The sequence below is a fragment of the Balaenoptera borealis genome, assembly GCF_965194805.1.
Source record: "Balaenoptera borealis genome assembly, chromosome: 9".
Lineage (NCBI taxonomy): Eukaryota > Metazoa > Chordata > Mammalia > Artiodactyla > Balaenopteridae > Balaenoptera > Balaenoptera borealis.
The window spans coordinates 56335501-56356864 of record NC_138873.1 but is presented as its reverse complement, the minus strand read 5'-3'; positions in this window follow the sequence as shown (position 1 = coordinate 56356864).

Genomic DNA, 21364 nt, shown 5'->3' with positions numbered 1-21364 from the left:
AGAAAATATACTTTATATGATTTCAGTCTTCTTGAATATATTAAGATTTGTACTGTGCCCTAATATGTTATCCATCTGGGAGAATATTTTGTGTTTGAAAATTATGTGTATTCTGCTGCTGTTGGGAGGAATGGTCTGTATGTATTTCTTAGGTCCATTTGGTCTAAATGTTGCTCAAGTCTGGTGTTCCTTATTGATTTTCTGTCTGAATGATCTATCCATTGTTGAGAGTGGAATGCCAAAGTTTCTTACTATTATTATATTGCTGTCTTTTCCTGCCTTCAATTCTGTTAATACTTTATGTATCTAGGTGTTCTGATGTTGAGTGAATATATATTTATAATTGTTATATCTTCCTGAATAAATCAACACTTTTGTAATTATATTATGACCTCTTTGGCTCTGGTAAACATTTTTTACTTAAACTGTGTTTTCTCTAATATAAACAAAATCACCTCTGCTCTCTTTTGGTTACCATTTGCATGTAATATATTTTTCCATACCTTCACTTTTTACCTATATGTATACTTAAAGCTAAAGCGAGTCTCTTGTAGATAGCATATGTTTAGATCTTTCTTTTTTTTAAATCTATTCAGCTACTTTATGTCTCTGGATTGGGGAATTTAATTTATTTACATTTAAATTAAGTATTGATAGGTAACAAATTACTACTGGCATTTTGTTAATTGTTTTCTGTCTGTTTGGTAGTTCTTTTGATGCTTTCTTCTCTTGATTTCTTCCTTTGTGATTTGATGATTTGTTTGTAGTGTTACACTTTGATGCCTTTTTCTTTATCTTTTGTATATCTATCATAAGGTTTCCTTTATGATTGCCATAAGGCTTACGTAAATCATCTTATAATTATGACAGTCTGTTTTAAGCTGATAACAATTGAACTTTGCTTAAATACAAAACCTGTACACATTTACCCCCCTACACACACTTTATGTTACTGATGTTACAGTTTACATATTTTTATGCAGCGTATCCATAAACTAATTATTGTTGTAGTTATTGTTAATATTTTTGTATGTTTAAATTTTATACCAGATTTAAAAGCAACTTATGCATCATTATTACAATATAAGAGGATTCTGTATTTGTCTATAGATTTACCATAACCAGTGATTTTTATACTTTCATGAGCTTATGTGGAGCTATTTAGTGTCCTTCTGTTTAAAGAGAGTTGAAAAACTATCTTTAGCATTTCTTATTAGGCAGGTCTAGTGGCGATAAGCTCTCCCAGAATTTGTTTCTCTCTCCTTCATTTCTGAATGTCAGCTTTAGCCAGAGCAATTAGGCAAGAAAAAGAAATAAAAGGCATCCAAATTGAAAAAAGAGGAAGTGAAATTGCCTCTTTTGCAGATAACACAGTCATATACACAGAAAACCCTAAAAATACCACAATAAAAATGTTAGAACAAAAACTAATTCAGCAAAGTTTCTGGATTAAAAAAATCGACATACAAAAATCAGTTGTGTTTTTATACACTACCAATGATCTCTCCAAAAAGGAAATTAAGAAAATAATAACATTTTAAATAGCGTCAAAAAAATAATAAAATACTTGGGAATAAACTAAACTATAAGGAGATGAAAGGCTTGTGCAGTAAAAACTATAAAACATTGAGGAAAGAGATTAAAGCTGATACAAATAAATGTAAAGACATCCTATGTTTATGTATTGAAAGAATTAATATTAGTAAAATGTTTATATTGCCCAAAGCTAGTTACAAATTTAATGTCAACCCCATCAAAATCCCAATTGCATTTTTATAAAAATAGAAAAAAAAATTAAAATTAATTTGGAAATTTAAAAGACCCAGAATAGCCAAAGCAATCTTGAGAAATAACAACAAAGCTGGAGGCCTCAAACTTTCTGATTTCAAACTATATTACAAAGCTACAGTAATTAAAACAATGTTATTGTTATAAAAACAAACATATACAAATATGGACCAAAAAAGAGACCAGAAATAGATCCACATGTATACAATCAATGGATCTTCAAAAGGGTGCCAAGAACACACAATGGGGAAAGGATAGTCTCTTTAACAAATGGTAATGGGAAAACTGGATATCCATATGTGAAGAATAAAACTGGAGCCCTGTCTTACACCATACACAAAAGTCAACTGAAAATCAAGGACTTAAAAGTAAGGTGTGAAAATGAAAAACTCCTATAAGAAAACAGAACAGCTCATTGACACTGGTCTTGGCAGTGATTTCTTGGATATGACAAAACGACAAAACCAAAATTAGACAGTGGGACTGCACCAAACTAAGCTTCTGCACAGCAAAGGAAAAAAAAATAAATACAGGGAAAAGGTACCCTAGAGAATGGGAGAAATTTTCAAACCATCTATCTGATAAGATGTTAATATCCAAAATATATAAGAATCTTCTACAACAAAATAGCAAATATAAATAAATAAATAAATAAAATAACCAATTAAAAAATGGGCAAAGGACTTAAACAGACATTTCTCCAAGGAAGATATACAGATGGCTACCAGGTACATGAAAAGATGCTCAAGCTCACTAATCATCAGGGAAATGTAATTCAAAATCACAGTGAGACATTACGTCAGGCTTGTCTACGTAAGGATGGCTTTTGTTGAAAAGGTGAGAAACAACGTGTTGGGGAAGCTGTGGAAAAATTGGAAAATGTATACACAGTTAGGGGGATTTTGACTGGTGCAGCTACTGTGGAAAACAGTATGGCGATTCCCCAAAGAACTAAAAATAGAACTATCCTATGATCCAACAATCCCACTTATGGATGTATATTCAAAAGAATTGAAATCAGGATCTCAGAGAAATATCTGCACCTCCAACTGTTCATTGCAGCATTATTAACAATAGCCAGGATATGGAAGCAAACCATTGACAGATTCGTGGATAAAGAAAATGTGGTATATACACACAATGGAATATTATTCAGACTTTACAAAAGGGAAATCCTGCCATCACAACAATGTGGATGAACCTGGTTATCAGTCAGTCATAGAATCACATGCTGCCTGATTCCACTTTTGCGAGGTATTTAAAACAGTCAAACTCATAGAAACAGAGAACAGAATGCTGGTTGCCAGGGAATGGGAGGAGGGGAAATGGGTAATTGTAGCTCAAAGGAAATAAATGTTCTGTTATGCATGATGAATAAGTTCTAGAGACCTGCCATACAACATAGTACCTATAATTAACAATTCGGAATTGTACACTTTAAAACATTTTAAGAAGGTAGATTTCCTGTTAGGTGTTCTTATTAAAACAAACAAACAAAAAACCCAAGAAAACACAATGAAATTTGGGGAAGTGATGGATACATTTAGTACCTTGTTTGTGGTGATGGTATTATGTATATGCATATGTCCATGTTCATCTGAATATATATACTAAATGTGCTCAATAGTTTATATCAGTTATACCTCAATAAAGCTAACAAAACAATATAACATAAAATATAACATACAATAGAAAAATATAAACATAAAAAAAAAAGTAAAGCTTTGTGGGACTGTTTGTCAACAATATGTAATTAAACAAGACCAAACTTTACTAACAAAGTGATGTTTGAGTTAAAAATAAGAGTTTTAATTGTTGAGTACTTATACTGTGCCAATTTCTGTTGTCACTTTTCCTGTATTAAATATTTCAAATAATTTAATATAATACAAATAAAACACCTAAAATAGTGCTCTCTATCATAGCAAGTTTTTTTTTTTAAGTGTTTGCTATTGTTATTGCATTATTCAGGAATTATGATCTTTTAAATGACTCCAAATAACAGGCTAAATAGAGTATTTTCTACAGTGCTCAAATTTTATTTTTATAAATGTCAAAGTGAAAACATTCTGCTTCAGGAATCCTTGGAAGTTTGTATTTTTAATTGTGTGTTAAGAAGTTTTCACTAGCAAGTGGACCATTGATGTAGCAGTTTTAGGAGGGGAGGATTGTAGTGGTAACTCAGTAATAATTTTACAAAATCCACAGAAAGACAAGGATCTAAGGAATGTAAACAGGCTCTTCATGCTTAAATACATATGAGAGAAAGAGTGAAAAATGTCACAAATTTGGAAGAGACATATTTGAGATAGTAATGACATTTTGAGGGCTCAAAGATGCTATAGTGATAAAAAGGAATGAGAAAAAATAAAAATATAAGGATGATTATAGAGTGTATTTTTAGAGCTTATTCTTAGGAGTGAGTCAGTTCTGAGTGATGGAATTAGGCATATGCTATGGACTGAATTGTGTCCACAACCCCCCACCCCCAAAATCACATATTGAAGCCCTGAGCAATGTTATGGTATTAGAGATGGGGCCTTTGGGAGGTAATTAGGATTAGATGAGGTTTATAAGGGAATCCCTCAGGATGGGATTAGTGCCCTTGTAAGAAGAGACGCAGAGAGTTTGCCCTCTCTCCAGCATATGAGGACATAGCAAGAAGGCGGCCCTCTATAAGCTAGGAAGAGATTTCTCACCAGACACAGAATTGGCTGATGCCTTGATCTTGGTTCCAGATTCTATGTTCCAGAGCTGTGAGAAATAAATTTTTGTTTCTTAAGCCACCCTGTCAGTCTCTGTTGTTATGGCAGTCTAAGCAGACTAAGACAGCATAGTATTGGTAATGCTTTTTTAAATCTGAGTATCTCAGTTGAAGGAAATGAAGAGTAGGTAGGGGTCAGCTATATGTTTAAGTAACTAGTAAAATGTTCATTATAATGATACATATATACACATACACAGTTAAACATGCTCAAATATACTCTAAAATGTATGGCATATATATATATATCATATTAATCACTTGAGATTAAAATGTGTTTCATATATGTGGAAATCTATTTTGAAATAGTATGAATCAAAACAACAAGAATGCCCTAATACTTACTGATTTTTCTATTTCTGTATTCTCCATTTTTAAGTAATCACATCTTTAAAGGTCACAGAAACTTAGATCTTTGGTCTCATTTTTCCTAACCAACTTGAACTTTTTCCTGTCAGCTCAACACTCATCATTTTACCTCTTACTTTATACACTTTCAGAAATTTGCTAGACTAGCAGGTTTCTTACGCTATACTCCAGTTTTCATAGGCAGGATATTAAGTTCAGTAAGCAGGGAGGTTGAGAGGGATGAATGTTCACAGTGAAGAGTTAGCACCTCTGTTCTGCTGGCTTTAAATCTCATGCTGCAGGAAAATGGAATAGTTCAGTACTCCCCATCTTTGTATTTCTACTAAGTTTACTTTTCTTTCATCAAAACTTTTCTCAAAATTTTCTCATTGCAAAAGCCTAACCTCAGAAGACATTCTTCCCTATAACTGTCGGATAGTTGGACAATAATACAAATATATAAAAGCTAAAAATCAAAGAATTATTTCTTCTACAGGATGTCAGTTAACAACTTTGTGTGTTTACTGAATCAGCTAAATTGTGGAGGTTCAGATGATTCAAATACATTGTAAGTGGCTGTAGTCCTTCCATTGCCAATTGTTTTTTGACTAATGAAAATGAAACACCACTCTCTATTTTTTTTTAATATCAGGTCTTCTTGTTAAAATGATAGTGAGATCTATTTGTTGGTGTAACTTATACAATTTCTACCAAATGGTGACCTCTTCAGTCAAGAGTCAATTTTCCAGCCACATCATATTAGTTACCCTTTCTCCTCTCCTTTTCTTCCTTCTAATCCTCTTCTTTCTATTATTCTTCTCCTCACTTCTTATATTACTGACAAAATGAGCAACATAAGAAAGGTTTTTGATTGTGTAAAATATTATTGTAATAATTTACCTTTAAATATGACATTTGAATTCCAAAATTGAAAAGTTTTTAACTATTATAATAGAACTCTGTGGTACATACATCAAAGATCAGATCCAGAATGCAGGCATCCTTATTAGAAAGAGTCTAATCAATGGTCTCTTATTCCAAAAATTCAATTCCTTTGACTACAGAAAACGCTTAGAGGGAAGGGAATCTTGCAGCATAAACAAACAAAAAACAAATGATACTTATGAAAGTTCTTTTAAGTATTCTGAAAGCACCAGTCATCAGATTGATTCCAAATAAATCATAACTAAATTCAGGCATCTCATCTAAGTTTGAAAAACTTTAAGTTATTTTTTAGATTTGCAAAGGCATTTCATACCCATTGTTACATGCCCCACAGTGTATAGGAGTATGTTATAAAAAGTAACCAGATCAGCCAACCCATTCAACTTTATTTTCAAGACTTATGAAAAGCTAACAGTTTAGTGCATAGTTTTGTTCATGATTTTCTGTCTGTGCACATACATATACAACATAGTGTCCTTTGTATAATTTACAAGAACCACCATGATTGCGTATAGGCTAATTTTCAATATGTTTTATCACATGTAAAATATAACATGGGTATTTTCCAGGATAAGTCGCAGAGCTATAAGTCATCCCAATTTTTAACCACATATATTCCACTTTATGGATAAACCATAACCTAGTTTCTCCTTGGTTGGATATTTACAGTTTTTCTTTCCAAGATATTTGTTGCAAAGATGCTGTATAAAATATTCCTGTTCATATATTACACACCGTTTATTCTTTTGATGTCAGTTTCTTAAAACTGTAGTTATTACAATGGATATGCATAATTTTTACTTCAATAGTTATTACTTTGTTACTTTAAAAAATGTTACAGCTTTAAAAACTACCATCAGGAATACATGACTTTACCTACTTTTCTACACTTTCAATATTAAGTGACATTATCAATATAATTCATCAAATAGTTTTTCCTATGTTACCTTTTTCATACCAGATGTTTGCATATAGAAATAATACTAATAATGCCAAACAGTTAATGAAATTTCCTAAGAAAATATGTCAAAAAAGTAAACCATATGAAAAATTTATATATATACACACACACAACTGAATCACTTTGCTGTACAGCAGAAACTAACACAATGTAATTTAACTATACTTCAATTCAAAGTAAAAAAATAAAAGTAAACCAATATTTTTCCTTATTGATTAGTAAATATATTCCAAAGCATGTTATAAAGTACTAACACTTATACTATTGGAAGCATTCGTACAATTTTTTAAGAAACACAATCAAATATTAAAATGGGCCAAAATGGGAATACAGACCTCAAGCCAAATTGAAATGACTAACATAGGAAAAGATGTTCAAATGTATTTTCAAAAAAATGCATATTAAGTTACATGTATTAGTTTGACAAAAAAATTGTTATACAACATATTCCTTGTGTAAATGGAGGGAGAGAGACATTTTCATTTATAGAGACATTTTAATTCTTATAGTTTTTTTTTCAAATTAATCTGTAAATAATTGTTAATATAAAAATATACATATACTTAAGCAGTCCAATTCTTGAAGATCCATTCCATTGTAACAAATGCATAAGAGTATCAATATATTTATATGAGGATGTCATTTTTAGAATAATTTAGAGAAGTTAAAAAATCTTTGACTGTATAAAATGCTCATCATAGGGGAATGATTATATGTGGTCATTACATTCCATATGATAGTCTGCAGCTAAAGAAATGAATGAATTTAACATATATCAACTGACTTAGAAGATTTTCCAAACATAATATTAATGATAAAAGCAAGATGCAGAAACATGTTTATAATGTAATCTAATTTTTTAAACTAAATAACCACAGAATCAATTTGTATATGTGTGTATGTTTGTACAAATCTGAACAAATTATGTAAAAACACACCTCAGACACTTAATGTTAGTTTATTGATAGGTGAAAAGGAAAGGAAGTGAAAAATTACATATAAAGAAACAAATGTACCCATGATTTTAAAACAGTATTACAATAGAGTAATATTCATGCAAAATTATATATGTATGAAATTGTATAAAATATAAGGTCACTAAAAATATCAGTGTTGGTTACTTTATGGTAAGTAGATGTAAGAGTATTTAGATATTTTTTAAAACATTTTATATCCTATTTATGAATTCAAGAGAACATAATTATCTCATTTATTCTATAATTAGTTTCTCAAATTTTTACTACTCCACCATTCCTCACTCTTACTACTATTTTATTAATCTTTATATATTTAATTCTAATGTAATAAATCTACTTACCTTGATGGTGATAGTACTTCCATTAAGACATAGAGAGGATTTTAAAACTGAACGTTACTGGAATACAATTTAGATACAATAAAATTAATGCATTTAATGTAAACAGTTCAATGAGTTTCGACAGTTTTTGACAGTTGTGTTGTTTTCAGTTTGGGTTTACTATAAAAAGTATAAATTAATATATGTAATTGGGTCAATGACCAATAATTTCAGATCACTGATAATTCTGAGAGAATAAAGAGGTTTAAAAATAAGAGAAAAAAGGGAAAATCCAGTCAACATTCAAAATTTTTGTGAATAATTTCAATAAAATGTTTTAGAATCTCTTCTGAAAAGACAATTTTTTAATCAGTTATTTGCTTTTTTGCTACTGAGCTATAGGAGATTCTTATATATTTAGGATATTAACCCCACAGCAAAAATGATGATTTGATGTAACGAAAGTTTTCGAGGTAATGTATATGTTTAGTCCCATGGTTGTAGTAATGGTATCATGGGTATATGAATATGTCCCGAATTGTCAAGATGTATACATTAAATATGTGCAATTATTTGTATATACACTTTACTAAGTAAATCTTTAAAATAGGAAGTGACTAACTTACATTAGAGTAAAATGGAGAAATGAGTACAATGTACTTTGGAATAATACTGAAAAATATATAATATTGGCTAAAATAATGAGGAAATGAGGTTGATTTATATAATAATTATTCTTTTTAATCAGTATATGAGTTTTGTGATAATAAGAAGAGTAACTATGTTGACATTTTTCCCCCTGAGAAATATTCACAATCTCTTCCCAAAATAAGTTATCATCCTCTTTTCAATATACTAACTTGGATCAAAACTAATAAGTGAGATGAACTGTGTGGCACTTTATCACTCCCCTCCTTATATCAAGTGATTTATGATTAACAACTTTAAAAATTTTGGCATATGCCTTTCTCTTGCTCTTCAAGGTAAAAATCATTCGACTCACATCATTTGGTATTTATTATTAAAGTATGGTCAGTGCTTGGGAACTTGTCAGAGACATATATTATGTGTCTTAGAAATATTTTGTTTTGCCTTAGTGATGGAGTCGTCACTAAAATTTTCCATACTATATTTTGATAAGTGAAAAATTGACAAATTTTAATTTTAGTATTTTATTTTGAGTTTAATAACATTCAAATTCAATAGTTATCAACTGTGACCAAATTTATTTTCAAAAAAAGGACTGTAATAATATTTCCATCCCATATGCTCTTTAAAAAACTTCCCCATGAAGACCTTGAGGCGAATTTCCTTCCCTTGAATCTGGGCAAGCATGTGACTTGCTTGTCACCTAAAGAATATGGCAGACATGAAGCTGCAAGACTTCCAAGGCTATACCATAATAGGTGAGGCAGCTTTTGCCTTATCATATGGGTTACTTGCTTTGGAGATATTAGGTTGGCATATCAGAAATTCTACTACTCTGAGACTCTCATGCTAGAGAGGTCATACTTAGGTAATTGGGTTAACAGGCCTGCTAAACTCCCAACTGACAGATGGGCATTTGAGGGAGCATACTAGATGGCCAACCAAGCTGACCCTTCAAGTGACTACAGCTCCAAGCAGCATCTGACTTAGCCTCATGAGACCCAAGTAAGAATTGCCTAATCCAGCACTTTCTGAATCTTTGATCCATAAAATCATGGGTAAAATAAAAATTGTTTAAAGTGTCTAAGTTTTGGGGTAATCCACTATGTAGGAATAATAAATGAAATATTATTCAATGTGGAATACCTAGGAAAGCTGAATGAATCTCTCACTTGTCTTAAAGAGAGCCCAAATCAGACACACAAATATGAGTGATGAAAGGAACAACAGAGACATCAAGTGTAATCTCTTATTTGAATATTGAGGCAAATGACCTGGAGAAAATAGCTACTTATTGGTAGACCAAAGATTGGAACACATTTTTCATGATTGCTGTCTTGGTATTTTTGCATAGTTTAAAATAGCTCTGTATTTGAAGAGATTAAGTAACCATAGAATATTAATTGACATTTTTATATTTTATGACATATTCCTATTTTCTTTCTTTTAGAAAATCAGTCCCTATTTAACTTTATTTGATTCTCAAACTCATTCACAGTTTTATATTTAAAACCTACTTTATACAAGTACTGTATTAAATGCTGGGGGATTAAATATGAAGATTTTATGCCACTGAGGTATGAAGAGTTGTTTAATATAAAGGCATTTAAATCATATATTGTGAATAAAATATGAGTGGTTACATAAGAGTTCCATTTTTTAAAATGTTATCAAATAAAGAAGAAAATTGGACTCAATGAAACATCAGATTTATTAAGGCTACCAGTGGTGTTTAAGATGGTTTGTGAAGGTGAATTGTCTTTTAACAAGTAGAGGTGGATGGTTACAGCTTTTAAAAGGAGAATATGCTAAACAAAGGCATAAAAACAACAGGTATATTCAGGAGGTGGTGAGGGTTTTCACATGCCAGGATATATTATATGTTTGTATATACTGAGAGGTGAGATTGAGAAGAGGGATGAGCACTGGAAGATGATAATTGATGTGTAGATTGGGGCCATATGGCAAAGTATCTTTGATACCGTACTGAAGGGGGCAAGAAGGCAGTGTCAGAGGTTATTTATGATCAAAGGACTTCTTAAGAATATGAAAAAAAAACTTTCATTACAGAACCTCCAGCAATAACATATGAATAAACTTTTGATTGTGTTTTCTTAAGAACTATTACTGCCCATTTACAATTATCTTAGACTTTTCAGAATAGATTGATTGCAATTGTGAATATTAAATTCTGATATAGCATTCAGTTATATGATAATGCTTTTTATCATTTTGGGCAACCAGTAACTTTTGATTCACAAGTACCACTCGATAACAAACCTAGTCGGCACAAATTACTCAAATAAGCATCTAAAAGGTAGATGTGACATGGTTGCAAATTACACAGTCTCTTCTAGGAAATAAATAAGTATTTCATGTAAATGAGCCATTATTTTTCTTTAAAAAACAGTCATTCCATGTCTGAGAGCTTTATCCTAGAAGCTTAACTTTTTTCAGAGCACAATTTCCTTTTCACAACAGATAACCTCCTTGTAAGTCACTGGAAAATCACCTCATGCATTGATTTAGCTAGTCAGTCATTCAGTCTTTTTAAGGCAGGTACTTGCTATGTGCTTGACCTTCTACTATGAGCTGGGGGAAAAAAACGTTCATAATTTATCCTTTTTTTTTTTTTCTTTAAAAAGTTTGCAAAATGTAGCTCAGTAGGAAGTCAAAGATTGCCTTTCCCATACTAGGTCCATTAGCCAAAATTACCCTGACACAACTGGAAAGGTCTGAAGAGTAAAACTAAAGTTGTAATTTTGTCATTTTATAGAGAAAGTATTTTTTCTGACCACTAGCACATAAATTAAAAAAAAAAATGTTCTTGGCAAATTTAACTAATTCCATTCCCCAACTCACAGAATCATAGATTTATTTAGTATAGCCTTATTTTTCAAGCCCAGTGTTCTAGAAAATTAGTGTTTTTAAGACACAGGTAATTCTGAGTATAGTAAACTGAAGGTAAATTGAATAAATGAAGATGCCTAGCCAAAGGGATTTCCTGGCATCAATAAACAGAGAAAATAAAGAAGAAAATAAACCATTTCACAGTATAAGAACATAATTATTTGACTACAGCTATTTAACAAAGAAATATTTGATTGGCTTCCTTAGCCTGGGAAATAAATTTGAGATTAAAAGTCAGCTGATCCTCTATCTACAAAAGAGGATAATGGATTCAGTGATTTGAATACAGAGCAGCAGGTAAAATATATCTTGGAAGCATGTACGGTCCATGGATCTATCCTTGTCCTGTTGAATCAGAATTTTCTAAACGAATCAATAGGAAAATATGCTTTAAAAATATTATCCAATATTGCTAATTTAATTTAGAAACAGAGATATAGATCTCCTGTCTCTCCTCCTTGTTCAAATAACAATGTGCTACAGTATGGCTTAGCTGCAAGACAAAGAGAGATTCTACGGTTAAAATGCAGCCTTGTTGTTTACTTTCCTTTATTTCCTAACAGTTAGATAGATAACATATGTCTAGCTGAAGCAGCCTTCTTACACCTTTGATGCCTGTGAATACCTTTAAGAACTCTTGAAAATACTTAGGAGAGACTTCTAGTGAGCAGAAGAGTTACTGGTGTGGGGCTGTGAGTGGAGTGGGGCAAGTCAAACATCCTAGGGATTCTCATAACTAGAGCAGCCCTTTGTACATCAGGGAGATAAATAAGCTCAACATTACATGGTTTACTCAGAGTTCCTTTACATATATATTAAATATATATAAACGCTTGGGAGATAATCACAGGTTTCCAAATTTATAGTTTAGAATCAATGGCAACATCACTTGCTGTATATGCATCAGGACAAAAATGGCTAATTAGGTGGAGTATTCTCAAATTAGTTTTATTTCACTGACCAGCTACAGGATAATTGGAATACACATGATAGAATGGAAGTATCTATCATGCGAGACATTGAATGTTGAAACACTGAAAAGCAAGAAATAAGCAGGGGCAAAGGAATGATAGTGCTGTGACCTGCATTTTTGTTGTGACACAAGCTTATCTTCCACATCTATGGAAACATAAATCATTTAACACTTTGTGTAAAAGAATCATGATTTTAGTTTGCCTCCAAATTCCAAACACCCTGAAGGTAATCACCTTATGGTGAATGAACCTGTTATGTGACGATTAAAAATGTGAGCACTGGAGTTAAATCCTCTGCATCCCAATATTACTCCCACCACGTACTAGATGTATGGTGTCAGGCAAGCTATTTCCTTCTCAATGCCTCAGCTACTTCATTTGTAAAATGCAGGTATCAACGGTACCTACTAAGAGTTAAATGAGCAAACTTCTATAAAAGATTTATAATTGAACATAGCAGATAAATACACAACTAGTGCAATCTACTAGTGTTATGCTCTAACGTGCACTCTATTTTAATGTTTATGTTAACATTGACTTTATTTATTTATTTATTTATTTATGGTTTCCTGAAATTATACTGATGTAGTAAATAAAACAGTCATTACACAGTCTTTTACTAACAGTAAACATGTATACATTTGTCTTATAAACATTGTCATGCTACTCTAAGCTTTTCATATTTATTAGAAATGTCTCTTTCTGTATAGTCATGTTGTAATTGTCATAAACAATACATGTAATTACCATACAAGACACCCATGCAGTATTAAAGAGAATTCCACTTCATTTAGACAAGAACCCTGCATTATCTTCTTTGAGCAGAAATATAATTATATAGATTTTTAATGGTTGTATAAAATTGGAGGAGTGGGTTTTAGTCCAGATCCCAGTGAGAAACTGACTCTTTCTACAAGAGTCACTTAAAATAACTTTATTCATATTTAGGGGAAAAAATGGATTTCATTAGAGATCACAGGAGACAAAGAGCACTTTTATTAGAGTCATAGAGCTGCAAAGCAATGCACAGGCAGTTTCTACTATGTGGTAAGTAAACAAGGCTTTTTCTGCAGATACTTCTAGAGGAAGAAACCATCCACAGCAATGCCAAAATAAGTATTTGATTGTTGACCTCCAAGAAAGATGGAAGTGTAAGGGCACAGCTCATTAAAGTAGAGTATCTCATATACTTTGAAGACAGGAGAAAGCCACAATTTCACATCACAAACTGAACAATAACTGATAACTAACACGGGCACTTCTACAATTCACAGGGGCTCCAAGAATTTAGTACAGAAGAATATACAGTGTGTATTTTATAATGCAGTAAAAGGTATAGGAAATTGGTGGAAGAAGTTCTGATGTACCTTACTAACAGGTCCAGTTTAAAGGCTGAGGGGTAGACTAGCCATGGAAGAACTAGAGCAGACCTCCTCAAAGACTGGAAGGTATGCTTAGGAACTAGGTTGCTGTCTGCTTTTTTCTGTACATTTCAATAACTTCCTTATATGGATACTGTCTAGAAATGAAGCTTAGCAATAAAACAATGTATATCAACAATCATAGAATGCTCATTACTGACAACATTGAGCAACCTGATAAAAATACCTAGGCCACAACCATGCAAGGGTATGGATTTTAATCTATAGGTTATAATAAATTTAATTTAAACACTTAATATCCAAACCATTCTAGGATCATTAAAACACTTAAAGCTCCTGGCAAGTAAGCCCTAAACCAGTCTCTGTCAGTATTTTCACAATATTTTTATGTGTGCATGTGAAATCTGGGAAGCAATAAAACAAGTGAATAAATTGATGTCTAAGATAACATAGAGAAAAGTAGCCACAAGATATTTGCTTAAAATAGTATCAAAAATTGTTGCTAGTAAATTATAATTCATAAAGTCAAATAAATTCTATAATAAAATATCATCTCATATCTAATCATACAATCACATATTAATATTGATATGAGAAAAACATAAAACATGGAAAGGTATACATGGCTATGACCAAACTTGAATCTGTTTTTAAAAATAAATCTTTACTAAGATAACCAGAACTAATAAGATTATTTTCAAATTTCACTGGAATAATACAGATCTATTAAAGGCTGTCACGTTTTTTTCAGAAAGAAAAAAATGAAAAAAAAAAAGAAAAAAAATGAGGGAAGTGTTATGTGCTACCAGTTTTAGAAAGGTATGATGAAGCCATAGTAATGGAAGCAAACAAGGAATGAAAAAAAAATGACCAATGAAATAGAATTGATAACTCAGAGACCAAGAAATGTGGTTTTGAATATTTGATTTTAAATAGATAAGCAAAGTAAGATTTTGTAGCTGGTGTTAGAGAAAACTCTAATATAGAGAAAATAAAATTGGATTTCAATATAAAATTTTATAATATATGTAGATGTGTAATTCAGATGTATTAAAGATCTAAATGTGAAAGTTAAACATATTTAGTAATTAGTATTTACTATGTAATTATTTAGAATATATTTGGCCTAGTAGTGTGAAAAATTACAAATAGGGCCCTAGCGCAAGTTTAAATAAATAAAAGAATAAATTAATAAGCAAACACATATTCATTTGATTTCATCAAAATTATGGATTTCTATACAGAGTACCTACATAAAGTCAACAGACCATTAACAACTTGTAAAATGCTATTTTTAGTATATACAACAAAAACTAAGATAAAGAAGAAGCAAGAAACTCATGTAAATCACTCAGAAACACAATAGAAATACTGATAAAGAATACTGTATGGATAAGTAACACTCACAAGTGGAAATCTGAATGATAGTAAGTATATGAAGAAATTCTCAAATCATTAGGAATAGGAGAAATAATATTTAAGGCAACAATGAGATGCCAGTTTTCCCCATCATATTTGCAATATTAGAAAATTGCATGATGCCAGAGTCTAACCAGTCTTATACAATATAATCATAAGACTGGCATCCTACCACCTTGACCATATTCTCTTGGTTAGAAGCAAGTCACAACTCTTACCCGCATTCAAGAGATTATAAAAGGACATAAAAAGGATAAAGATATTTATATTCTACTATATTAAAACTATAAGTCTCATAAATCATTTCCAAACGAAACATTAAAAGGAGATAGGTAATAGTGGAAGGAAGACACCACTATCCTTTTTAGATGACTTGCAGTCTTAGGAGAAGTGCATTAAGAATAATTAATAAACTAAAAAGAATATGTATATATAGTACTAGACAAAAAGTCAACATGATTTTTTATAATTAAACAGTATATGTTAGAATTAAATGTTCCTGAAATAAAGATCTTGTTCTGCAGATTCAAAGGATGCAGCATGTTTCAGTGTGATCAATAAAGAATAAACACTTAAATTTGTTGTTGACATTTTGAACAAGCAGTTTAAAGAAACCCGTTTCAAGCGAGGGTGCTTTATAGACTTTTAACTTGTGATCTCTTAATTTTCTTTCTTCCGTTTAAAAAAAACAAAAAAATAACAAAAAAATAACCTTCAGACAAACACTCAATTTCAGGGACAGTATTTTGACTTGTGTGTGGGTGAGAGTCAATAGGAATAAGGAAACAAGACCCTTACCTTTGTAGTCTTTGCACTATATGGAGGCAATCAAACTCCAGAAATGGAAGAAGAGTCAACATTCAGTATATAATGGTTATATGGAACATACTGTTTGTTTTGTGGGTTTCTTTTTTTTTAAATTTTGTTTTGTTTTGAAATTCTGTTTCCATCTTACAATAATTTTCCAGGAAAAAAAAGAGCTAGGATATGTCTTTTTCATTTGAAAGATTGAAAAGAAAAACAGGTGAATGCCTGAGAGAGTTTGTGGACTCAAATGGCATGAGGTGCAAACAAAAATGTGCCCAGTGTTTGGGGAGCAGCCAGAATAGTTGTGAGGATCAAAAAGACCAGGCTGTGACTTCCCTGAGATCCTGAAATTGCCAGCAAATATTTGAATTCGGCTTGGGTGAGTGTGTGAGAGGAATGGATTAATCTTAATTTTCTCAAGGTTTATGTGATAAAAAGAGCTGATAAGGAAGTTGATGAATTCAAAAATATAGGTTTCTTCAGTATGTTTAAGGTAATCACTAGAATAAGAAAAATAAATACACATATCCTAAATCATTAGATGGGGAAAGAATTCACTAATGCACAAAATCTGGAAGCACCATGCAATGAGCACTCTCAAGCAAAATTAGATGGTCTTATCAGACAAAAGGAAAAACACCAAGGACTGCTGCATTCAGCAGCTCTTTCAGTGGCACAAAATAAATACTAAGCTGTAAGGAAAAATCTTGTATGAACTAACACAACATTGCATCATTTCCTCATTTTTAATTGCACATTAGCCAAATTGTTTTAGTAACCTTATTTGCTCTTTTAATATCACATTTTAATATTTTCTGTTATTATTCTGATTTATTTTCCTCTTTATTATGTAAATAATAAATAAGTGACAGTTTCCTCTGCTAACGCTTTTCCCATGGAGAACAATTAATAGTTTGGTATGTACTTCCAGGCAATGTTCTACTTCCAGGCGTATTAGTTTTCTTTCGCTGCTATAACAAATTACCATAATCTTAGTGGTTTAAGGAACACAGATGTAATATTTTACAGTTCTCTATGTCAGAATTCTGACATGGGTTCCACTGAGAGAAAATCAAGATATCAGCAGGGCTGCTTACCTTTCTGGAGGCTCTAGGGGAGAATCTTTTTCTTGCCTTTTCCACTTTTTAGAAGCTGCCTGCATTCCCTGTCTTAGCCACCTTCTTTCATCTTCAAAGCCGGCATTGGAACGTCTAGTTTTTCTCACACTACTGTCTGGTATTCAGAGAACCAAATGAAGATGTTTCTTCTTTTAACGATTTTAAGGAGTCAAATGATTAGACTGGACCCACCTAGATAATCCAGCATACTCTCTCCATCTCAGACTCAGCTGATGAGCAACCTTAATTGCATCTGCAACCTTAATTCTCTTTTGCTATGCAAGGTAATAGCATAGCCACAAATTCTAGGGATTAAGGTGTGATCATCTTTCAGAGGTTTTATTCTCTTTATTTATTTTAGCATACCAGATATACACAAACATTATTTCTTTGTTTTAGTCTTGTCTTTAAAAACCAGGAAAATCAGATCCGAGTGCTTGTCTTTTATTAGTTTTATTTCTTTTTAATAATAAGTATTGTAGGATTTTCTGTTTTCACTATGCATAAATTTAATTCATTATATTTAAAAACTGATATCATTCTAGAGTATGACTATAGACTAATCAAATTAACCATTCCCCTTTTGATGACTGGACACATTACAAATTTTGCCATTATAAGCAGTGATGCAAAAATCAACCTTATGCCTGAGTGAGGGTACAATTTTGTCATTAGTTATATTAAATTTGTTCAATGGCTACAAAGTTAACACTCCAAAGATATTTGATTCCTTATGGACTTAGAGATTTAAAAATCAAATTGTGATAAAAGGAAAATAAAACAAGTGCAATCATAAGGGTATAGGCAAGATGATAGGCTGGAATAGGAAAAGAAACAACTAAATCTGACACAGTTATTTAGAAAAAAAATATTCAGAGGGAATGGCATTTGTGCTAAGTAGTAAGTTATGTTTTGGTAAAAGAGAAATGAAACACATGATAGATTGGAAGAATATTATGAACACAGGTTTTGAGTAGTGGGTAGTCACATTTGCCCACTGTTTGGAACACAAAGTAGTTCAGAATGTTCCAAACACTAGAGTGTCATATGTTTAGAGGAAAGTATTGAGGTACAAGTCTGAAGTGGTGGGATGGATTTAATCATAGTGAGAAGGTGACAGCTTGCATTGGAAGACACTACGACAAAGTATGTTGAAAGCCCTATGGTTTTGTGACTTTCATGAATATGAGGAAGAGAAAGGAGTATTTGTTCATAAAAGAAAACAAGACAGCAGAAAAGTCTGCCTAATAAAAAAAAGCAAGAAAACTTCATAAAGAAATTATGGATCTAAGGAATGGGGATTGAGGTATCATGGTTATTAAGAGTGAGACTCTGGTGCCAGACTTCTTGGGCTTAAACCTTGCTCCATTATTTCCTAACCATTGTTAAGATCTTAAGCAAGTTAATTAACATCTCTACCTGTGTTTCTTCATCTTTAATATGGGGGTGAAAGTAACACTATGTTTTAGATTATTGTGAGGATTAAAAAGAGAGTTGTATCCTCTAAAGTAGATAAGAATGAACAATGGGAAAAGGATAGTATCTTCAATACTATGTTGAATACTTGAATACTATGTTGAACAATACTATGTTGAGAAAACTGGACAGTTACATTCAAAAGAAGGAAACTGGACCCGTATCTTACATCATACACAAAAACTGACTCAAAAAGGATTAAAGACTTGACAGTAAGACCTGAAACAATAAAACTCCTAGAAGAAAACATATGGGGGTAAGCTCCTTGAAACTGGTTTTGAAAAAATATATATATATTTTGGGGATTTGACACCAAAAGCAAAGGCAACAAAAGCAAAAATAAATAAGTGGGACTACATCAAGCAAAAGAGTTTCACACAGCAATGGAAACCATCAACAAAATGCAAAGGCAAGCTACAGAATGGGAGAAAATAGTTGCAAATCATTTATCTGATCAATGTTAATATGCAAAAATATAAAGAACTCATACATCCCAAAAGTAAAAAAAAAATTATGAAAAAATGGGCAGGGGAGCTGAACAGACATTTTTCCAAAGAAAACACACAGATGGCCTACAGGTACGTGGAAAGATGCTCAACATCACTAATCATCAGGGAAATGAAAACTAAAACCACAATGAACTATCACCTCACACCTGTTAGAATGGCTATTATCAAAAAGACAAGAAATAACAAGTATTGGCGAGGATGTAGAAAGGGGAACCCCTGTGCACTGTTGGTGGGAATGTAAATTGGTGCAGCCACTACAGAAAACAATATAGACATTCCTCAAAAACTTTAAAACGTACCTACCCTATGATCCTGCAATTCTACTGCTGGGTATACACCCAAAGGAAACAAAATCACTATGTGGAAGAAATATCTGCACTCCTAGGTCCATTGCAGCATTTTTTACAGTAGCCAAGACATAGAAACAAACTAAATGTCCATCAATGGAAGAATGGATAAAGAAAATGTATATATATATATATATATATACAATGGAATATTACATTAAAAAGAAGAAAAGCCTGCCATTGTGATAATATGGATGTACCTTGAGAGCATTATGCTAAGTGAAGTACATCAGACAGAGAAAGACAAATACTGTATGATCTCACTTCTACAGGAATTCTTAAAAAAAAAAACAAAAAAAACCCCTCATAGAAACAGAGAAAAAACTGGTAGTTGCCAGAGGTGGGGGTAGGAAGTGGGGAAAATGGGTATAGGTGGTAAAAGATGTGAACTTCCAGTTATAAGATGAGTAATTTCTGTGAATGTAATGTACAATATGGTGATTACTGTTTACAATAATGTATTGTATATTTGAAAGTAGCTTAGAGAGTAGATCTTAAAAATTCTCGTTACACACACACAATTTGTAACTATGTGAGGTGATGGATGTTAACTAAACTTATTGTGGTCATCATTTCACAATATAGACATATGTCAAATCATTATATTGTACACTTTAAACAGACACATTTTTATATGTCAATTATATCGCAATAAAACTGGAAAAAACAAGAGTTATGCACATGAAACAGGAAATTTTTGGCACATAGTAATTCATAAATATTAATTAGTATTTTTATTTCTGTTATCATTTTTGCTGCAGTTGTTAGCATAATGTCAAACAACCCCATCACTTCTCTTTATCAGTAACCCACATTCATTTAAACTCTTTGTAAATCCCTTCTGTCATATTCATAGCTAACTACATGTTTTCCAACTTCATCTTGGTTTAGGTAACCTGTAATGAAAGCAGGGCATACTCATACAGTAAGAATAAAATTGATTTACATAGAAAGGTGTAAAAGTATTCATTTGAAAAATATTTTCATCTAATTAGTTTAGTTCAGAGCTGCTTGACATCGTACACCTAGAGAAACCCTCTGGAGTCCTTCCCATATTAAAAATAAGACCCTTATTTATTTAATTCATACACAGTTTATGCTCAAATACAACTCTCTAAAAGCCCTGTGTAACTTCTCTCTTAAATTTAATTCTTTTTTATTATCCTAATCTATTTAAATGAAGCAAAACTTTTAGACCCTAGCTTGGATAAACAAACTTCCTCAAAGCTATTTATGATAAATACGTTGAACAAATACAAATCTTTGCTCTCATTCAAATACACTGTAGTAACCAGGATGATTTTAAATATGACTGTCACAATCACATTTAGTTGCCCTGTCTTTGTTTCCTCTTCCCATAATCCCAGTCTCTCAGATTATCCACATGAAAGCTTTCTCTCTGTTCCCATTAATCTTTTCCCTACTTGAATCCAAAATGCTATGTCTTCTATCACAATTGGCTTCAGAAAATAATAATAAAATTACAAAGAAAGGATTAGAATAATATGCTGAGAATAAGAAACAGAAGAATCATCAAAACTAAAACTCCTGTTTATTTTTCTGTGTAGGGAGGCCAGCAAAGAAGATAGGTGAAAAGCAGTTTAAGCCAGGACACAGATACATAAGTAGAATGTTTTTCGTATTACAGCTACATCGAATGCATTTGGAAAT